Genomic DNA, 22,630 nt, shown 5'->3' with positions numbered 1-22,630 from the left:
ATCATCCTCATCAGGCTGATCTATGATGACAGTCTTGACTCAGATCTGCTAAAGAAATCTCTTCTCTACCTACAACGTATTCAAAATGCTCCTGCCGGAGTCCTCTCCAACTAAATGAAATATGAACAGCCAATCTCAGGTCTCTGCATCACTAAGTCAGAGAGTGATGACAAAGATTTGAAGATACTGCTGCTGCTCGATAAATCACTTTACAGGGCTAATTAGATTTCAGACATGCTCTCTCCATATGAACCTTACAACAATTACAGTCTGCTGTCTGCTCCCTGGGTCAACACATAAGATGTGTAACTCGCATTTTGTCATTTTGCTACACAGACTTGGACAAACCTCCCTGATGTCCAAATCTGACCATGTGAAAATCTTATGTTACGCAATTCCTGAAGCACTTTAAATTGCCACTGTGTGTTAAATAAACTGCCTTGTTTTTGGTTATTGTGGTGATTAAAAAAACCAAAAACACATCATAAAAAATAATCATGGTTCCATGGACTGCAAAGCAAAACGAAGTGTATGTCCAAAGTCATAACAAGGGTCTAGTGATCTAATATAATAGTCCATTTATTTTAATTCAGGTGGACCACCTCCAGTGCACGCATGGGTGTTAGAGCGATAACACAACCGACTGAAGATTTGAAACCAACCACAAAACAGTTTCACAGGAAACAGCTAAGCAAGAAAAATAATATTAGTGCGTTTAAAATGATATCCATGCCTTGGGCTGCTTTTCACAGCAGGTCATTTTCCACTTGCAAGAAAGCAAATCCATCAGTCCCCCTGGATTTTATCAACACAAATCAACTACAACCAACATAAAAAAAAAAAAAAAAAAAGTATTAAAAGGATAAAACTCTAAAGCTGAATGAGCACATCGGTAAGTGGTAGTGAGGAGAAGTTATTTTAAAAACTTTTATTGAATTTCAATACCCATGACGATCCAAGACGATATTAGCATACGGTGTAGCATTCTCATGTTTACCACTCCAGCTGGTCTGTGGTGCCTTATGGAAAAAGATCTGCTGAGTAGGGCTGGGTGAAATGACTTCAAATCGATACCATATTGTTTCAAACTTTTACCTCCATTACGATTAATGATTAATTACTTTGGCGCTTATCAGTCTCTATTTTTTGAGGCACACTCTAAATGTCGGTTAAATGCCCAGCCCTACATCTGAGGCTGCCTCCACACTAATATGTTTTGATTTTAAAATGCATCACTTTTACTGCATTTTAGTTTTAGTTCCATAGCCGGCAAATACCTTTGGAAACGATGACATAGACACCCACGGTCGCCCCCTGATTGGGTCTTATCAGCCTCGTCTACCAGTGGTGACAGCAACATAGATAACAAATTACAAGTGGTACAGGCCTTGTTGTCTTTGCTAGCAGCTGGTGTGCAGTTAAATCCTGCATTTTAACGCTACAACTGTCTTTGCTGTTCCTCCTTCGTAGTATTTTGTGCAACTACTGACATGCAGAGTAGACAATCTGCTTCCTGTTTACACCGGCTTGCACAGTGGACCTGAATGGTCATGTATGTGTGTGTTTTCAGGTGTGTTCGTATGGACGCAGATTGTTTAGTGGGGACAAAGCCTGGGTCATGTGGAATATGAACACAGAGCTCACTCACTCTGTTCAGCTTACATTTCACTTCAGTCATGATTTCTATACCTGACGGCGGAATTTCATTTGTGCAAACAAGGAAAATCAATCTGCTCATTATCTTAACCGTCGTGGTTTAAGGTCACACATTTAGTGTAAATCTTAGTGTAAATATTCAGACGTGCCTGCGCCTGTAAATCAGGGGTCGGCAAGTGAGTTTGGCTTCAGGCAAATTGTTTCCTAACTCCTTACATGTTGGGCCAGAACATAATCAAAGGCAAACTTTAAGAAACTGATTGATAAAAATGCAACTTAAATTTATTTTATTGTGTGGCCACAGTCACATATATATGTTTGACTAATTCATTGAACTGGTGTTATTTTTTTTATATCACATCATATGTCCACTATTTCAGAGGTCTATCAAGCAAGCGACAGAATTTTTGGAACTTCCTGTTAAACCTTTTCATAATAAAAGCTAAAAGCTCTTTGGATCTATAGAATTACACTTTTATTTTGTAGACAAAATCGCTAAAGAGGAAGTGATTCTGTGGGTAACTGTTACTGCTATGACGGAGAGCTATTGTAGAACCGGGCGCTGTGCGCTGCTCCTGATGTGACATGGTTGTGTCTGTCATTCACTCTCAATGTGGATAAAAGTATCATAAGCATCTTCAGGTGGGAGGAGATTCTCTATTTCGACATTAGCTACAGCTTAATGTGAGACTGTCAGTTTGATGCTGTAAGATATATAATATATCTGGTGAGCCAGTTTTGGTCCGCAGGCCGCCAGTTGCCGACCACAGCTGTAAATCATGTGTCTCAGCAGATGCAGAGGAACCTTTGTGTAAGACTGAAGAATAAAACTGAGAGGGCGATCAATACAGCATAGCCTGCAGCGGCAGTGTAGACACACCATGTAGCAGCAACCTTTCAAGCCCTTCCCTACAACCCCCCCTATTCTTTCTGTGCTCTCTCTTTCACTTGAACACTGACCTTAAACCTGTGAAAGTGTCCACAAGCATCTTCACCACTAACAGCAGCAGCAGCAGCTGTAATACTGTGATGAGCCTGTAACTTCTCTGCTATTGATCTGGGTCTAAAAGGTCTCTCAGGGTGCTTCTCTGTAATTTTATTTTCCTTTTGCTACGTCCATCAGCAAAACAATGCATCGGACTTCAATAATGCTGTGTGAGCGAAATATCCCGCGGTCAAAGACTTCCATCAAAATCTCAACACAGACACACACAGTAGACCTGGAAAAGGTAACGGCAAGTGAAAGACAGACAGGCAGCTCTACCTGAGCCTTTAGAGAGCTGAAACATTCAAATCAACACCACCATTAGCATTCTGAGAGATCACCTTTCTCCCATCATGCTCCTCTGTTCATATGGCCGCAGTTTCTATGGAAACAAAAATTGTCCAATCTACCAGGCACTTAGTGATATGAATTGCATGCCAATCCCGTTATTCACATGAAGTGTTTTACTCCAAAACTGCGGCAACAGCCAGTTAAAAAGAGTGGCCCTTCAGCTCATGATGAATAAGACAAGAACTGAGATAAGTGATGTTCCATTCCGAACACAACGGGGTGATTTCAGCACTTAGTTAATAACATTGATCACAAGTCCCTTGCCTCCCCTTTGAGGATAATGAACCATGATTTGAGCATTATTTCCCAAAAATGAGCTGGAGTTGTAGTGTACTTAAAGGTATTCACTGAACATACCTACAGCATAGGCTGTGCTGTGTAGTCTTTTTTTTAACATCAACATCAGGAACATATATGTTTGTGTTTGTTTTTTAGTTGTCGTCAGCTTTCAGAGATGTTTTTTTGACAGTTACCACGTCCCTACCGTTACATTTCATAACATGTCTTTTGTCACATTCAACAGTGACTATCTCAGAGTGGTAGTGCTCCCCCATGTATTCATCATGCATTGCATTGCTGAGCTTAAATGCAGCGTAACTAACTAATATATTTATATGCTTTGATGACATAATTAAGTTACTGATGTCATTTTTGATTATAAAGCAGGTCTAGGTTCTATATTAATACTGTGAAAGTATCAAAGCCTCAGTCGACAGAGAAATGCACACAGCCTGTTTTCAGAAACTGAGCCTTAAAACGGACTTTGTGATGTCACAACAAAGCAAAGCAACAAAGCAGTCACTGCTCTCAGCCATGCTCCAATCCCTGCCAACCTGGACCCACCATCCAACCATGCAGGATTTGGTTTCTCTGAGTGTTTACCTGAAATCTGCTATATTTCTTTTTATCATTCAGAAAACAGTCAGCAAATCAGAGGAGAAGTTCAAAGCCTCTCTTCTGATTGACCTGTTGTTACTAGAGCTCCAGAAAGAAGCCTGAGAGAGGAGATGCAAAACTACAATGAGGTGGTTCTTGGTTCTTAAAACTACAATAAATCTTCTTATGGATATCAACACTTCAAACAAAACACCAGAAAGGACCTTTAATGATTAGCATTTTACCCAGTATAGCTACTTCTTACAGTGAAGTATATAAACATCAGTATACTAGGACTGAACAGTATGTAAAATATATATCATATTGCGATCATATCGATTCCACTGAAAAAAATATAAAAATGATGATGATGTGATTTTTGTTGGGTCTTGTACAAAACAAGCATGTTCCCTTACGTCGGGAGAATTTAATTTTTATGGCCAAGTCTCTCTGACACCACAATGCTTCATGCTTCTGTTGTGACTCATTTTACCTTCATCAGAAAGCAGCAGCTCCTGTGATTTGGATATTGCCCTTTGCCGTATTGTGATTTCAATAATATTTTAATCACTTGTTCAACTCTTAAGTAATCAGAGCCTTTTATATATTTATATATTTATATTAGTGCACAACTTCATTAAATTTAATGGACGGCTCTATATTAATACTGGCATCTGAAAGGTTATAACAAGATGTTTTACCAGCTATCACAGAAGATGGAGTAACTATGGGAATGTTGACTCTTCCATGATTAATCCTTGCATAATAAAAATATTTAATATTTCAAATGTCAGTCATTGATTTAGGAGAAGCTGACATGGAGGTTGTATAAGTCATTTAAGTGTTTTCCTGTGGAAAACTGGATCTGAATCATCCACTTGGAACTCTTCAAAGCTACATGAGTCATGTGACCTGTTGTGTTTTTGACCCCTCGCTGTTGTGACTCTACGGATAAACGCTCTGCTTGCTGCCGGTGGCCGGGCCAACTCACAGCTGGCTACCTCACCGCCGACCACTACATCACTGTCTGCTGGTGACACCTTATCTCTGGCCGCCTTGCTGCCACCACCTGAGATCATCCAGTTATTGACGCAAACACAAAATACACAACTTCGACAAACAGCTACAGCAAAGTGTATAAACAGGTAGTGAAATACTGTTTGCCACACAAATCTCCCACGGCCTCACATGGTGCCCCCCCCCCCCCCGACACCGCAGCACCCTGTTCTCAGCAGGTGACAGATTGCGATGAGGCTGCGACATTAAAAGGCCATATGCTCACCAGAGAGACTGCTTCACTATGGGTGTCAATTAGCACAGACACACATCTGCTCACACACACGCACACATACACACACACACACACACAAAACATACTCGAGACAATTTTCTGCAGAAAACCTCCCAAGCTGAGCTCTAATACAAGCCTGCTAATTAACTTCCAAACTTCAGACATTTTTACAGAACACATTCACATTAACTCATTTACCTAGGAAAACATCTGGAAGCGGCTGATGGAGACTGAAGATTCACACTGGTCCAACATGTGTGCCGAGCTGCTGCCCAGTGGCAGTCTCCCCGCTCTGTGCCGTGGAGCTGCAGCCTCTGTCAGGGGGCGAGGAGTTATCATGAACACCATCTCAGCGCTGGCAGACAGGTACAGCATGGAACAGCCTGAACGCATCCCATTATATAGCAGGGCGCAGACAACTGCACCTGTCTAGATAACACACATAGCTCCAGGCAACAGTGATGCTGGGGTTGGAGGGGACCCACACGATGCAGAGGCAGACACACACACACACACACACACACACAGACACACACACACACCCGCAGGTTTTTATCTAATGTGCTTACATGCAGATGTTCTCCACTACCTTTCCTCGTTAAAAAAACCAAAAAAAAAAAAAAAAAGTTGTCATTATTTTTTAGGCTTATGTGCAAACACAGGTGCCCATACACACACATGCACAAACTCACACACAAACACTCACGTGCTTGGTGTCTCTGCCATGAGCTGACAGAGCTCCTGTTAGTTGCTCTGTTGAACCTGAGAGATGAAATGGTCCTGTAGTAATTACCTTGTCTCTTAGTCTGTCCACCACACCCACACACACACACACACACACACACACACACACACACACACACACACACACACACACACACACACACACCCCTGCCACTGCTGATGGCAGCACAGGATGAGGACATGCAGCTTCAGCATTCCTTCCGGTAAATAACACTCCTCCTGCTGGGGGGAGCTGGGAACACAAACACACAAACACACACACAAACACACACACACACACATTGCTAGAGTGCAGTGTCTCCAGAGGTGAAGTCTGCAGAGTTTTGATCATCTGTACAGTTTGACATTCAGCTACATGAGTGAGTGGGTTTGGGAGGGGCTGCTCACTGAGGACACCGCAGCATAAAGTCATTTGCTCATGACGAGAATCAAAACTGAAACCTACAAAACACACACACACACTGTTCAATACCTCCAGCACGAATAAGAACTGACCATGCATCTAATGATCTGATGCTTGACCTCTTATGTAACTGAGCCCGTTTCAGAGTTTTAGACAAATACTCCTCTGCACAACAGACTACAGTTACCGTGGCAATGCTGATGTTTGCACTGTAACCGTTGTGATAGAATGAACCAAATATAGGGCTGGGATTTGGTTGCATCTTATCAGATCTGAATCTAATAATCTAATCTAATAATAAAAGTTCAGTTTGTCCAGCTAAAACAAGCTAAGAGTGAAAAAGCCTCTTGATGAGGCAGAAAGTTTTTAGTGGCAGCCTAATGAACGTTGACAACCTGCAGCTACGAGGTGGTAACAGACCTGAGGCCACAGCTCACTGTCCGGCCTGATGTCTTCACCAGCGTCTTTCTGCTGCTGACTCAGAATTATTGAAATATTCATATGATATGCATGAAACTTTAACTGACGTTCTCCTGACGTTGATGCGGCGCGATCGGCCGATCATTTCTTTGGAGAAGGGAATCGCAAAAACACGCGTTGCTCGCCTCTGCCAACCAGCCACGTTGCAGGAAATCTGGTCACAATATCCTCTTCTTCAGATGTTTCTGCAGCACATTATGATGTCACAGTGACCTTTGACCATTTGCATATAAAATGTCATCACTTCATTTTCACAGACAACCTGGAAAACATAAAACCTCTGGCTCTGACTGTCGCAACACGGAGGCATAGAAATTCTTCACAGGTGATCGGATCATTCATTTGTATTTATATATGATGTAGTGGGAGAGATAAAAATTATTATAATATTATATGAAGATTTTACTGCTTGGTTGTATTTCTAATGTCTTTTCATTTGCAAGACATCAGAAACACATACTTTGCTTTTAACCTTTAATAAAATGCCGTTAATTTTTGCTGCTTATCTAATGTACTGCTCACAAATAGTTGGCAACCACTTACAATGACTATAAATCTGGCTGCTGTTAAACACAACGTTGTCACTTCATCTACATCTTATGTGGTGAGATTCTAAAAATAAATAATAATTCAGATGAATGGCAGCCAGTGGATGTAACAGGGAGCGGATAAATATTAATAGAAACACACTCCTCTCTCCCCGCAGACACACAAACGCACACGCTGACTGACACACATGCACAAACTTCGCTATCCGGCAGAAATCACAGCAGGGCCTTTAGCTGGTCTGAGGTGTGTGTAGATGGTGTGATAACCTGCAGTCTGGCTGCCTGCAGCTGCCTCGGGCCCCTTGGAGGTGAGGCTGCTATCTCCAGCCAGCATGAGGTCTGGTCAGAGGCCACACTGCTCAGTGTGCCCCCGGTAAATAAATGATCCCACCTCTCAGAACTGCCAAGCTTTGGCTTCAGAGGTGAGAATTTTTCTGTTTATGTGTTATCTGTTTATATATATATTTATGTATGTGTGTGCGTGTGTGTGGGTGAGATGGATAAGGAGTGAGCATCAGAGGGCAGAGTGGATGTGGATACTTTTAATGGTGTTTGGCTTTGACCTAAACCCTGACAGAAATACACACTCTAGTTTTCATTGTTCTGTCAGCCTGTCAGAGGCAGTTTGGCTTACACAACACACATATACCCTATCAGCATATACACACACACACACACACACACACATACACACAGAGCAGTCTGCAATCTTCTGAACTTCTAACCTCTGGCAAACACACCAGCATTGGCTGGATGAGTGGTATTAACCTTAAACTAAGCTTGTGTTGAAGTAGCAGGAAGATTTCTTTTCTCTCTTTCTTTAGGTCTGATGAATATTTAAATTCTTCCGTGGAGAATCGGACAAGGTTAACTGTTGTGGATACTGGCGGATGGTTAACTCCAGCTGGGTGTCAGTATCTCTGAACGCCACCTTAATGAGAGCTTTTCAAACAGCTTCACCTCCAGGCCAAGCTTTGACGGAGGAGCCAGTGTTATGCAGAGAGAGGGGAAACAAAGATAAAGAGAGAAAACGGAGGGAGGAGGGAGTCAAGACAGAGAGAGAAAGGGAAGAAGGCAAAAAACTGAGAAGAAGGGAAGAAGGGAGGCAGAGTAATGAGGCAACAGTAAACCTCCTAAGTTAAGTTTGTACTGTCCCTTAGCACAAAATGACCATAATACATCTGCAGTGTGTTTAATAGGGCTCCTAATCAATACCAGTGACTCGACGATTATTTTGCCAAATGCTGAGGCTTCAAGTTCCAAACCTTCTAAATAAAACACCCATCCGATGATTTAACACCCCTTTAAAGTGTTTCCCTAATTAGGATTAAGGAAACGTGCAGTGAAGCGGTTTAAAAGTGAATTTAGTCAGTTAGTCTTTACAGGCGTTTTAAGGGACCATACAAAAATTATTGGCATGGGGAGGGAGTTGAATCCTGTATATTATTTTTTTTTAAAAAGCACAACATTATTAACTTTAAACCCTTGTTGCACTTTTTTAAATTAGATTCATTCAAATTTGTAAAGCAAGTACTATGAAGGACTAAAAAATGAAATAAGTAAAAATGCTATTTCTGTATTTTTTACATGTATTTATTTGTTTATGTATTTCTACATTTATTTATTTCTACAATTATTTATTTATTTATTTCTGTGTGTGTGTATTAAGTACTGCATGTCAAACAGCTTACACAAAGAGATTTTTTTTTTTACAATAAAATATTTAGAATAAAAACACAACATAAAAGAAACATTATAAAAAATATAAATATCATATGAATTTGTACAATGTGCAATAGTTTCTATATGAAAAACAAGAATATGTAAGAAATGTGCAAGTAATCCAAGAAAGGAGTCAGTTGGAGGGAGGCAGTAAGGGACAGTGGAGGTCTCTGGCCTTGATAATGAGGCCAACTGCAGTCAGGAAAAAGCTGTTCTTACGTTCTTATGGTGTGGGGTTTTGGTCCTGATGGACTGCAGCCTCCTGCCACGGGGGAATGACTCAAAAAGTTTGTTTCTGGGATGGGAGGGGTCGGCCACAATCCTTCCTGCTCACCTCAGGGCCCTTGAGGTGTACAGGTCCTGGTGGATGGCACATTTCAGCCAATCACCTTCTCAGCAGAGCGAATGATACGCTGCAGTCTGCTCTTGTGCAGCAGTGTACCAGGTGGTGATGGAGGAGGTGAGAATGGACTCAGTGATGGTGGTGCAGAATTGCGCCGTCTGTGACTTGCTGCCAGAAAGTGACAAGACGGGCTGATATGGGCTGGGGCTAGCTGGTTAGCATGCTAATTTCAGTAGAAGTAGAAAAATAATGGAAACAAGAGTTAAAATTGGTGTTGCTTTCCACTGCTGGAGAGTTGGCTATGTAGCAATACCAAAACTAACTGTGGAATAAAGAAAAAACTAAAGACAAACTAAGGAAACCAACAGTCATTCAAAATTGAGAAACACAAAAAAATCTGCTGTGTTTCTCAAACCGTACACATTGGACAGGTTTCTGTTGATTCGGATGAGGACGATGTCGCCCTGACACAGAAACGGGGCTGATGTCCTCTGCATGTACACCTTATTTCCTAACAGCCAAAAAGAATAAATACAAAAATAGTCACACAGTTCCTAACAGGAAGGTCTCTGTGTGTGTGTGTGTGTGTGTGTGTGTGTGTGTGTGTGTGTGTGTGTGTGCGTCTCTCTTAATGTTGGAGTGTGTCAGTGATGACAGGAAGTGATCCAGTAGCAGTCTCACTGCTTATGACGGCTGTCAGACGGGAGATCCATCTGTGTGATTAGCTGCTGGATGGGCCGGCTCTCCTCTGGGACGGATCGATCTGCGCTGGCCCCTGAGATGACACCCCCCCTGTCAAAATTGTGTGTGTGTGTGTGTGTGTGTGTGTGTGTGTGTGTGTGTGTGTAATGTATATTTGTAAGAGAAGTGTATAAATGTTACAATATACAATTTGTTCTTTTTTCTAACACATCAACAGGCAAGAAGGGATGAGGCAGTGATGCAGATGCACAGAAAATAAGTTCTAAGAAGCACAGCTTGAACCTAATCAGATATATTATAATGTACTTAAATCACTGCACATTCAACAGCAAATCAACAAACATATCTCTGACTGTCAGAGCCCTCAGTATATACAAATAGTGCACAACCTTCCAACTTCATCTGTCTTTTCATTTGCTGCTCTGACTCAGCCAGCCTGGTTATTTTTTTTAACTTCTTCCCTTGACACCTCTTCTTCCTTTCTTCCCTTCTTTTCTTCTAGCCTGTCCTTGACCAACTGCAAAATGGCCTCCATCAAAGCAGGATCATCCAGCTCCTTGTAGAAATCACTTGGGTTTAGTCTTTAACAGAAAAAAAAGAAAAAAAAGAACCCAGTTCACAGCTTCACTGGAGGCGCACAATGACAAAACTACTTCTCACTGCATCTCTGATTAGACCATGTCTCTCTTCTTGTTATATGGTACAGTTAATGTCTAATCATTTGTGATCCACAGGGGAGCAGAGTGCGCACTACTGCTCTCATTTGACCAGAAAACTCAGAACGGCATAATCCACAACTCATTTGTCATTCCTCACACCAGCCAGCTCTCTGCAGTAACTCCTCTGAGCCTCCAGCAGCAGCATCCATCATGGCATCCAACCATATCTGTTTGTTAAAGTTTGCTACAGTCTCTGCAAGCTGACACCCAAAAACATGTAGCAACGCACCTGCAAAGGCAGTGAGGAAGACTACTACATGGCATTAAGATGGATTATGTTGGATTTTAAATATTTTCTGATAGCCGAGTGGTTGGGGCGTGTACCCTGTGAACGCAAGATGCTCTTAGCAGGCAGTCACTCGTTCGACTCCCAACCGGCCCAACTCTTTCCTGCGTGTCATCCCCCTCTCTCTAACATAACTTTTCTTTGTTTGCAAGAAAATTCACAGGGCATCTTAAAGCATAACTTTGTTCTTTGGTTAAGAAGGTTGGGTTAATTCTTTTAACGAACAGTGTGCAGATTGTACTCTTTGCCAAAGGAAGTATTGCTAATATTTAAAGGTCCCATATTATTTAAAGTGAGATTTCCATTTCTTTTTTGATTATAAAGCAGGTCTAGGTTCTATATTAATACTGTGAAAGTATCAGAGTGCTCAGTCCACAGCGAAATGCATACAGCCTTTGTTCAGAAACTGAGCCTCAAAACAAGCTGTCAGGACTTCTGTAACTTTGTGATGTCACAGCAAAACAGTCACTCCTTCCAGCCATGCCCCAAACCCAGCCCGCCTGGACCCACCATCAAACTTTGCAGGATTTGGTTTCTTTGAGTGTTTACTTGAAATCTGCTATAGAAAAACACTCAGAAAACAGTCAGCCAATCAGAAGAGAGGCTCAGATCATCTCTTCTAATTAACTCATTAAACTGTTGTTACTAGAGCTCCAGAAAGCAGCCAGAGAGAGGAGAAGAAAAATTACCCTGAGATGGTATTAAAACCACAAATATGTCTTCTGATTGATATCAACACTTCAAACAAAGTGTAAAAGATAGGACCTTAAAAAAAAAAGCTGAATATTACCATGCAATACAAAGTTATCTGCTTGCAAACTATTGTAAATATGTTCACTCTTTCTTTGTACATTAATCAGCTACAACATTAAACCCTGTTTTAATGTTGAGGCTGATCAAAAATGACTAACTATGTTGTGTTGGCAATAATGTTACTAAGCAACTAAGCAACATTTAAGCACAGTTACAGTTGTAAAGTTCAACATTGACCACTTCAGTATGATCAGTGGGGGCTGCTCAACTGCACTTCATCAGTCAGCACAGTTCAGTGTTTTTTTACACCACAATAAACTGCTGTGCTGTTGAATCAAAACACAGTGAGCTTTCGCTAGTTCGTTCCTCAATTTATTCATCCTTTCTTGTCTTTGTTATACTTATAAATGTTATATTTCATGAGTTTGACACGTTGATCTTGTGCATAAGAACTGACGTGTTCTTAAAGAAACCTTGTATTTCACTATAATGGAGACAAATCTACGCAGAAATTTGAAAGTTACTGAAAGTTCGCTTTTTCTGTAAAAGATCATAATCAAAAAAACTGTCATAAAAGAACAGTGAGTCAGATAAAGAGTCCACAGCCATCTCTTTGAAACTATTCTGTTTCCCAGCATCCTCAAGTTCTGAATCTGTATAATTGTCAGGTCAGTGTGCTTTTCTCTGCAGCACCTTTATCTCGTTGTGAAGATGAGGAAGGCTGGAGTCACACAGTCCGCAAAGAGCGAGGACAGAGACTGATTTTCCTCTCCTCGCTGCACTGACACCCACATCCACATCCATTTAAATGAAGCTTCTCTTTCAATCTTTGCTCAACACTTTTCATACACATCACCATCAGTCTTTTAGCCTGAGTAAAAAACAGTTACCTTGACAACAAACTCTCCACCCACTCGACACTATGGAAAAGATTAGTTTAATGAGTACTTTGTAGAAAGTGTCAATTAAGTTATAAATGAACTTGTTGTGACCGTTCTCCCTGCTCAGGTCAGGAGGCAGGAGGCGGGGGAGGATTGTGGGCAGTGGCACAAACGGCTGCAACATTTCTCTCCCTGTCTCCTACAAACTCTCTACCTGATTGCTACATGGCCCTTCAATGACCCCCCTCCCCTCTTGCCACAAATCCAGTTTTCTGTTTCTGTCCTTGAAAGAAGAATGTCTAAGGGCCATCAGGATCAGAGCATCTTGGTTGCATAACAACAACCACACTGAAGCAGCGTGAACGTTAAACTCGGCCGGTCCGGTATCAACAAGCCACTTCATCTGATTGATTTTTTCTGCTCAGTTTTTGATGAAATAAATAGTCGGCTAGGATTTGTTTCCAAAGCAAAAAACATAAGAGGGCCAGACAGGCCTCTGCTTTGTTTGAGATGTCTTTAAAAAAAAAAAAAAAAAAAATGTACTGGCACTGACAAAATGTAAAAAACTTTCCAGAAACAGTCCTTGAGAATAAATATCAATGAAATAAAAGGAGTGACATGAAATCAACAAGTACAAAGGTGGACTCTGAATAAACAGGTCGATTTTTCTTTCTTGACTGATATTAAACTGGAAGGAAATGCTAAAAAAATATCTTTTGGGAGCATATGCTCAAAACTGCAAATGTACATCTTGTGGGCTGCACAGTTTACCTGAAATCTATTTCTTCAAAGGAAGGCCTGGGGTACAAGTTTAAACATGGTGAAGGGATACAACAGGGGCTGCTGCACACACATTATGCAGACTGAGTATATCAAATCATCTGTCACTGTCCCGAAAAATGTGATGACATTTGAGACACCTAACAATCCTCTATGATCTAATGTTTTCTTTTAATCCTGTCTTTTCTGAACCCTGCACCTCCAACCATAAAGACAAGCGAGACTGACACTTAATACTGCGGGGCTTCATTTGTTACCATCCAATATAACCAGACCTGCATTGTAGCTTTCATTAAATCACTAATTAAAAACGCCCATAGTCACTGTTAAGAGTTTACAGATTATCTTTCCATCAGTTTAATTAGGCAAATTGCTATTTGCTACAGTGCTCTTTGTAATTTCATTTCGTTAAGGGAAGAATTAGAGAATCGTAAACGTTGTGAACAGGGAACGTGTGCTCTATTTTCAAGCTTGATGGATTCTTCATCAAAAGGAGAGCTGAACTTGACTGTCTTTTTATTTTATGTCTAAATGAAAGCTGTGTGGTAATGAACATGGAACTACTGCATAATTTGACCAGACAAATGTTAAAGGAACAGTTGAATATCTTGGGAAATACACGTGTTTGCTTGCTAGATGAGAGGATACAACTCTCATGTCTGTATGCTAAATAGGAAACTACAGTCTGCCGCTGGTTAGCTTAGCTTAGTATAACATAACTCTTGTAAATCTCCTATAAATCCAAAACTTATCATATACATTGCTGTTTGCCAAGAACTGTTTCCCCCTGCTTCCTGTCTTTTTGCTAAGCTAACAGCCATACAGACATATGTGGAGTATCTGAAAGCAAAAGCAAGATTTCCCACACATGTTGAACAATAACTATATTTAAATTATACTGCACTGTTAACATTGTTTTACCTCTCTTATATGTTTCCTGTGCTAAGCATGACAGACTAATATTTTAAAAGCAATGCATGAATAAATAAGTAGCACTATTTACTGTGCAGTAGTCTTAACTTGGACAAACTACTATAATAAACTAAACTATAAACTTTATCAATGGTTGATAAAGGTGTTCCACAAGGATTAATATTGACCCCCTGGTATTTATATTGATAAATCATATTTGTTTTACCTTTTATTGGTGTTGAACTGCCCTTGAGAAAAGGGCATAGGGTATGGTATATTATGTATTGAATGGGATAATGAATGATGAAAATGAGAAGGTATGATAATGTCAACAATAACAGCAATAATTATAAATAGAAAAAAGAAAAAAAAAATTCCAATGGAAGACTGCAGTTTCTGTTTTTATGCTGATGATACCATCTTCTCTGTCCAACCGCGAACCAGGACAGGTTAAATTCTTTATAATTTATGATGCCCTTTACGCATATTTATTCAAAGCTCATTCTAAACAACAAAATGTTTGCATTTCACAAGAGCACAAAGCTTTGATGTTGTACTCTGATAGCGTCTGAGTACGAACAGAAAAGTTCTGGAAATCTTGGTAAAATCTCTTTCTATTACCTGACTGATGCAGAGTGAATACAAACTGTGTTGGCGCAATTCCAAGAGAAAAAAAAGTAACAGAAAGTGCTGATCTTTTCAACTACACACAATAAATTTGACATTGAACGTAACTGAACATAACAGTAAATGTAAATCGTGAAACTATAAACGTGACTGCTTGCAAAGTGATATCTTCTTCGGTTGAAGGTGGCTGAGCACTGTATTGTATTACTGCCATGATTCATGCGGCCGCGTTGCAGGGGTGGCGGACTGTATATGTGTTGACTGTCAGCTTTTACAGCTGGGAGTTAAGGACCTGCTATTTGTTTAAAGTCAACGCTCCCACAGTGCACATTTGTATCACACCCTCCTTGTTGTTTTAGTGCCAGCGAAGAGTTTATGGGCCATGCATCCGCTGTATCAGGTGATGAGCTACTTTGAGTTATCTTCCCACTGCAGAGAGGTTATGCCCACATTTATGTAACACCATGAGTGAGACAGAGAGAAAAACATTATTAACTGCTATAACAAGATATCATAGTATTAATTATTCAGATAAGATCTAAAGAAACATCTTGAATGAGAGAATCATGGAATCTGTGTATTAAAGTATAAACTGCAGAGTGAAACCACATAAGCCATTCGTTTGAATCTGATGAGAAAGTGAGCAGCAGCAGCAGACATTCAATATCTCCCAGCACATGTAATCCAATAACGTCTTGTATGGACAGTATCAGCTCTCACAAGGGAGGGAGCCTCTGTGGGTGTAATTCACTCGGCTATACCATTTACTATATGAGTGGCGAACATACACACACGCGCACAGGGCTGAGGAGTAAAGACAAGAGTGTGAATTACCTAGGAAAAAAACGATTAAGCTGATAAAAACACTTTCACGAATCAAAGCAATAATAACTCTGCGCAGACATGGTGACTTATTACTTTGGATCTGAACTGAAGATACTGTTCACTTCACAATGATAGTTTACTTCTAATATGAGCGCTGAAGATTTATTTGTAGTCTTTTGTGTGTGTTAAGAATTTATTTACAGCTCAACTTGACTAGTAACAAAACATTCTTTTCATTCGTTGTTTGGTACAGTTTAATCTGTATTGATGTGCAGGGATTTCTGAGGTCTTATGCCTTTGTCTACACTATGTCTTCAATTTTCCAAATGCCACGTGTTGTTTTTCATGCGTAGTTATTGTTTCTAGCATCCCAGAGTTTTGGTACCCACATAGTTTTATCAGATGCCATAAGATTAGGTATTTAATTTTGATGGCGTGATGTTAAGGATTGATAACAACATTGACAGGGCTGCTCTTAGACATTTTGGTGCCTCTGGGCTGACTTCTGGTCTGTGTCATCAAAAACACGTCAGCTACACCCGTTTACCTTTACATCCACCCCAATGTCCCTATGATGACTTTACCTGCTTTTAATCATATTCAGGGTTTAACATGAAACATTAGTTATTATTCATACCCCCATATAATTTAATAAACATCCAGGCTTCTGACTTACAATACTGACAATATATTTTTTTTTATGTCAATGTTCAAATGTTATCTTCATTGCCCCACAAGATATTTTGTGCTTAACGAACAGAATATGGAGTCTTGCCTGAGTCCACACCCTTTTTCCCATGTTTCCCCCTTATCCTTGAGGTTTTCAGAGCAAAGTTAGGCCCCAGATAGAGCGGTATCATATAATCTTTGACCACACGTTATTGTCAGCTTTTTCATCCAATCGGAAGGCTTATAGAACCTTTATTGTTTATTTCATAGTTATAGTGAATAATCAGGGCTGTTATGATGGAACACACTATTTCATAATAAATATTCTTTATTTTATAAATGCCATCGGATGCGTTTGTTTCCTTGGTTGTACAGGAATTCATGTAACCTTTGCAATATACATACTGTATATATGTATTAAAATAATAATTATTTATTATTATTTTTGAAAGCTGATTACTCTGCATTAAAACAGTGTACTTCAGTTTTCCATTTAAAGGTTTCCTATAATATTTTGTATATTGTCATAGAGTTTGTTTTTTTTTTCACCATTTCCATGTAGGCTGTCAGTGTGAGCATGGCAGGAAGGTCTGGACTGGACAGACTCTCTTCATCCTCAGTTCCAACAAAACAAAACGTGATAAAATGATGGCAGCAGTTTAAAGTTTCACCCCCACGATATAACTGAAATATACGCAAAACAAGCCTGTTTAATATGCAGCCAATCAGCGCTGCTCACTGACTGCTTTTTTCTCTGTGGTTCTCTCACTCTCACCACTGTGATCCAGTGCTCAGCTCTCGGCTGTTTTTGACTGTTTTTTCACTCCGAGAGCAAACTAGCTTAAAAAAAACAAGAATCACATCATCCTTTATCATTATACCTTTTGTGAGGACATTTCGATCAAATTGTGATATGATGTTTACATGGAACATGAACAATCTTGTTATTTTACATCCCTGTACAAATGATTTCCACACAGCAGTGCAAGCAAATGTGCAGGGGGACATTTGCTTCCGACACAGTCAGCCTGCAGCATCATGTGCATAGGTGGTGTTAGCATCTGGTGTCACTGTGACATTTAAAGGCAGATTGAGCTTCTACAGTAAATATCAACCATATTTGTAATGTTATGTGAATTTGATTTCATCACCTCTGGATGTGTGAAGTTGCATTTGTGGCGGGAATTCTTGTGAGCTGCAGAGAAGACGTCCATCAGGAGATTCATGTGTCTCAGATAGAGGTATTTCTTGAAAGCTTGATGTGTGTCCCGAGGAGAAAATGATGAGCAGTACGGTAACAGCACGGGAATCAGAGTAGTGATACGTCAATTTCTGCGAATGCCTGTGCCTACAGGACAAATATATTCCTGGGTATCACGTGGGCACAATACTCTTACCAAAATAAGGCTAAACTATAGTCCCAACATATGTGTGAGTACTACATTTGGTCACTTAAACCTGTTTGTCACATGTTCTTACCTACCCACTGCTGCGTGTCAGGCCTGGAACTGGATTTTGGCAGTTCTCTCCAAGTTATGCTTTTCCCTACATCATTATCTATAAGACCTTGGTTTCCACTGCTACGGAGGATAGTGGCATAACAGAACGACACAGTGAACTATTGTATTGTATTGAGTGAGGCCTTCAAAATGAGAAAAGAACAACAATTCATTCACATTCTTTATCTGTATGATTTATTAAATTACATTCTTGGCCAGGGGAATATGCTGTAAAGTGTTGTCACTAATACATTACAATACATTTGGTACAAACTTTTATCCAAAGCGACATCACTAAAGCTTTAGTGCAGCAGGAGACCTTGGTCCAAGTACTAAATACTACATCTATTCAATAAGTGCAGGAGATTTCTTTTTTTTGTGTAACTGTACTTTTTGGAGTATTTTTAAAAATCAGTAACTTTACTTATAAGTAAGTGCTTAGGTTAAGTATTTCCTAACCTAAGCATTTTACTTTGCTACTTTTAAAGTCGAAATCACTGTCGAGTAAAAACAAAAGTCACATGGTAAAGTTATAAATGAACTGTGTGACAATGCAACAGATGAAAAGAGTCAAATCTGCGGCTGCAGCAGAGAAGAAGAAGCTGCTGCTCCTGGATGCACCGCCCGGCGTCCCAAATCAAACACATCTGTCATGCTGCATGACCGACAGGTGCACGCTGGGTCTGGCTAAACACTGAAATGCTGACGGTGGATCCTTCAACTGTGACTGTGAGCTTGCAGAGAAGCTGGATTTAGAGCACAAGACGCAGAGTGACGCTCAGACAGGTGTGTGCAACACTATACATCAACTACTGTGTTGCCTATTAATGTAGCGTTTTTTCTGTGTGTCAGCTGCAGCCACTGTGGAATTTACATTGTTTATACATCTCTGCTTTATTCTGCTGTTAATTCTCTACGAAGCAGCAGCTGTTTGATTTATGGAGCTTAATATTGTACGTAAAGTCCATGAACACCTGCAGCAGTGTCACTGTGTTTCTATTGTTCTGTCCCATTTATATCAATGACATCAGGCTAAATAACAGAGGCTACCACACATTTGAGTCAAAAACTTTCTTCAACAATTAATAGCATTAGATTGATTAGATTAGACTATTTTAGCTAGGTGTCCCTCTTTGAACTGCTTCCATCAGACAGACGTTACAAAGCCCTGCGTTCCCGCACTACAAGACTGAGCTGTGGCTGCTCTGAACCAGGCCAAAAAACACCCAGCCTAATACCAACACCGCCAGAAACTTTGTACATTATCCATACATATAATGCTGTCGCCGAATGCTGCTATATAAATAGCATTTATTCTGTAGGACGCTTCATCTCAACACTGCACAGTCAAGCGCCTAATTTGCACAGCTATACAAACGATTGTACAGTTATTTGCACCGTGTTACTTTTACTCTTATCTGATGCTGCACTGTATTTTTTTTTTTTTTTTTGTAATTTTTTAATTTATAATTTTTAGACTTTATTTTTGTTAACTTATTTTACAGTTCCAGTTGAATACTTTCTTATACTTTTTTTTTCTACCTTTCTCATGGTCTTATTCCAAGAGCATCTTAAGAGTTGCGAAACCTCACCTCGTTGCTGTACAATAGTGTATGTTGCAATGACAATAAAGACAGTGTATTCTATTCTATTCTAATAAACGGCTAATTGAGTGTATGTGTAATTATCAGTTATAGTCAGAGGCTGCAAAGTGTCAGACTGGACTTAATTGGTTGCTTTTCTCACCTGAAGATAATAATAAATTCATCATGTATTATTGTTACCACCCTATTTTTTTACCCTTCCTCTTCCCCTTTTAAAGATGTAATGCAGTAACCTTTTCTCCGATTACATTTGAACTGCCGTACTTTGGACTTTTAGCTAAGTACAGTTTATCACCACTCTTTGTTTTCGATTTGAACTCTTCATAAAAGCTTGTTAACATAATTCCACCTACATTTTCTCTTTGACCTTCACCATCAGTAATTACCTCTTGTAGGTGTCACAATAAAAACCGAGTTTGCATTTGCATATGTTATGTCCTGGATGTAGCCGTTTCATATTAATGGCAAGAAATAAAAATAAACAGCAACAAAGGGCATGTCAATGTGCAGCACTGACACAAGTTACTGAAAATTAAATTTAAGGAATGATTTGAGTCTTTTTTTTGTTGCTGATTTGAGACACACATCAACAACAGAAGGGATAAGGTTGTTTTTTTGTTTTTTTTTTAAGCCCAGCAAACAGGGGTCAACACATCTTTCACTGACAGGTCCATGTTTCTCTCATCTTGGCCTCTTTCATGTTGGCCACGTTTCATTTGGAATGAAGACCGGCTTAAGCTCGCTTGCCGTGTCAGATGGCGCACGCGGGGACCACAGGACGAGATGCGGGCTGTGATTAACACTTGTGATATCCACAACCACTTCTCAGCTCTGTTGTCTTGCTTGCTTTCCTCTTCTTCGCTTTCAGATTTAAGATAAGATGAAATTTTAATGATCCCCATGTGGGAAATGGGTCGATGGAGCCACAAATGGTGAAAAAGGCAAAGAAAGGGAGAATACAAGCAGAAAGCAGGTCTTACAAACATGCCAGCAATAAGTTAAATATTAGATTATTGTCGGAGGAGGAACTTGGCAGTGCCTGACTCTGCCTAACTCCTGGCTAATCCCTATATGGGTGCTCAGATGTCTGTCACTCAAAGCAACACTCCCTCAATTATGCAGAATTTTAATCCTTAATAAAATTCAAATAAAAGCTACAGAGGACAAAAGGCTGTAAACATGTTTATTTCTCCTGTAAAGTTTTAACATGGGGATTGACTCACTTTTAGAGCCAGCCTCAAGTGGTCATTTGAAGAAGTGCAGTTTATGACACTTCAGTGTTAGCTTCATTTGTTAGCCTCGGAGGTTGCTGCTTGGCAGGAGATGAAAGGGACAGGTGCATGCCACTGTTCTGAAAACAAAAGGAAGTTGGATATTGTAGTTTCTGAGATAGTAGCAAAATGAAGCATTTTTTTCACCACAAGGTCTGTTTAGATAGAAAGCAAAGTAAATTCCCATGTTGTGTCATTATCCCAAATTTGAGCGCAGGACCAGTCCATGTTGATTCACCCAAAACTGCCAATCTACCAACAATACAAACAGATCAGCTGTGAGCCAGCTGCACCGACTTGTGGATGCACCAGTTCAGCCTCCAACTGATCTCAGAGCTCAGTAAGAACTACAGTTCTTTTCATTCCCATGCCATCTCTTTCCTTTCTTTCAGATTTATAAAGCACCGGGAGCCACAAAATCTTTTGCTCAAGCTGAAACTTTTTTTCATTTTGCAGCATGAGGGAAATTCATGTCAGTGACTCTTATCCAAATGAAATTGAACCTTTTCACAAGCTTCTGTCGAAGGGCCTGAGGATGAGTGCGGTGAAACGTGGGCAGTCGGACAAGGCTGTACAGTCAATGCTGCTCGGCTTGTTTCTGTTGCTGTCACTTGTGTTGCAGCACCAGGTGAGAGTTTTTCCTTGGTTCAAATAAAAAGTGACAGTATTGGTCTGAAAAGAAGAGCATCCGCAGCTTGACTCTACCGGAGCTAAACCAAATTATCTGAAATAAGATGAACACCTTGAGCTGGGTTTTACTTTGACTGGCTCACTGTGACCTTAGTGTGTGTGGGATTTGTAAAGAAGTGCAAACTAATGGTAGCGCTCCACCTGCACCACAAACAGACACATTTCAGGGGGAAAGAAAAGTGGTCTAGGAGTTTATTCATTCACGAGGCTTAAGAAACAGTCAAGAATGGGAAACCTATATAATATACTGTCAGAATACATGTACAAAAAATAACCTCACTTGGATTTTAAAAGAGTGCTACAGAGATGCTACTTCATCATTCAGCTCAGGTGAGTAGGAAAGCTTATGGTCTTATTGTCTGTGGTAATAATTATAATTATAATAACCAGAATAAAAAAATATCACGCAGCTGTGGAGCTAAATTCAGCTCAAACTGTGTGTAACTGCAGCTGCTAATCAATGTGTCAACAGTCACGATTTGAAAGTGAATCTTTTGAGTAGAGCTTCAGGGTGAGTGATGTGGAGAGTTTAATGTTTGGTCCTCAGTGTTTAACATGGTGACGACACTAAGGAAAGAGTGTTTTTCACCTTTGAGCTTTAAGGCCTATCCCTCATTCACCCAGGGCAAAGCTACGCAAAGCGCCCACATTGTTTAAATAGCAAACGCACTGGGTGTTCATCTGTGCGCCCATGGGTGTGTTGGTCTTAAAATGAAGTGTGGTCAGGTGCACTGTTGATGCATTCCTATCATGAGGCAGTGGAACGCAGTTTCACAACTGACCAACAACAACCTGGTCTTAAGTCTGTGGTGCAGTTTTTCAATGTTATTTGAAGGGTGTGTCTGGCTTTTAGAGGGAATGGGAGATGGCACTCTGTTTGGTTTATTGTATGTTACACCCAAAACACTCCCATGATTAATTAAGAGACTCATTACAATCCTTTTGAACCATGCACCTGGTGCAGCAACTGCTTTTTCTGCTGTTAAAATAGCAAAAGTGATATGGACACGCAC

General features: G+C 40.2%; 1 protein-coding gene across 10 annotated transcripts in view; it reads right to left on the bottom strand.

The window, feature by feature from the left end:
* LOC139609892 (beta-1,3-galactosyltransferase 1-like) overlaps positions 1-22,630 on the bottom strand; it is a 116,912-nt gene that overhangs the window by 10,780 nt on the left and 83,502 nt on the right. The window contains exon 3 of one of the 10 annotated variants that reach the window (XM_071464933.1): positions 5,358-5,473. The exons of the other annotated variants lie outside the window; for them this stretch is intronic. The gene's annotated coding sequence lies outside the window, so the exon portion shown is untranslated. The remainder of the gene's footprint in view (positions 1-5,357; positions 5,474-22,630) is intronic. 10 annotated transcript variants of the gene reach the window in all.

Source organism: Trachinotus anak, unplaced genomic scaffold (assembly GCF_046630095.1).
Source record: "Trachinotus anak isolate AG129_WGS33_773 ecotype Australia unplaced genomic scaffold, CSIRO_AGI_Tana_v1 ptg000026l, whole genome shotgun sequence".
NCBI lineage: Eukaryota > Metazoa > Chordata > Actinopteri > Carangiformes > Carangidae > Trachinotus > Trachinotus anak.
The sequence above is the reverse complement of the archived record's forward strand: the minus strand, read 5'-3'. Positions and strand labels throughout refer to the sequence as shown.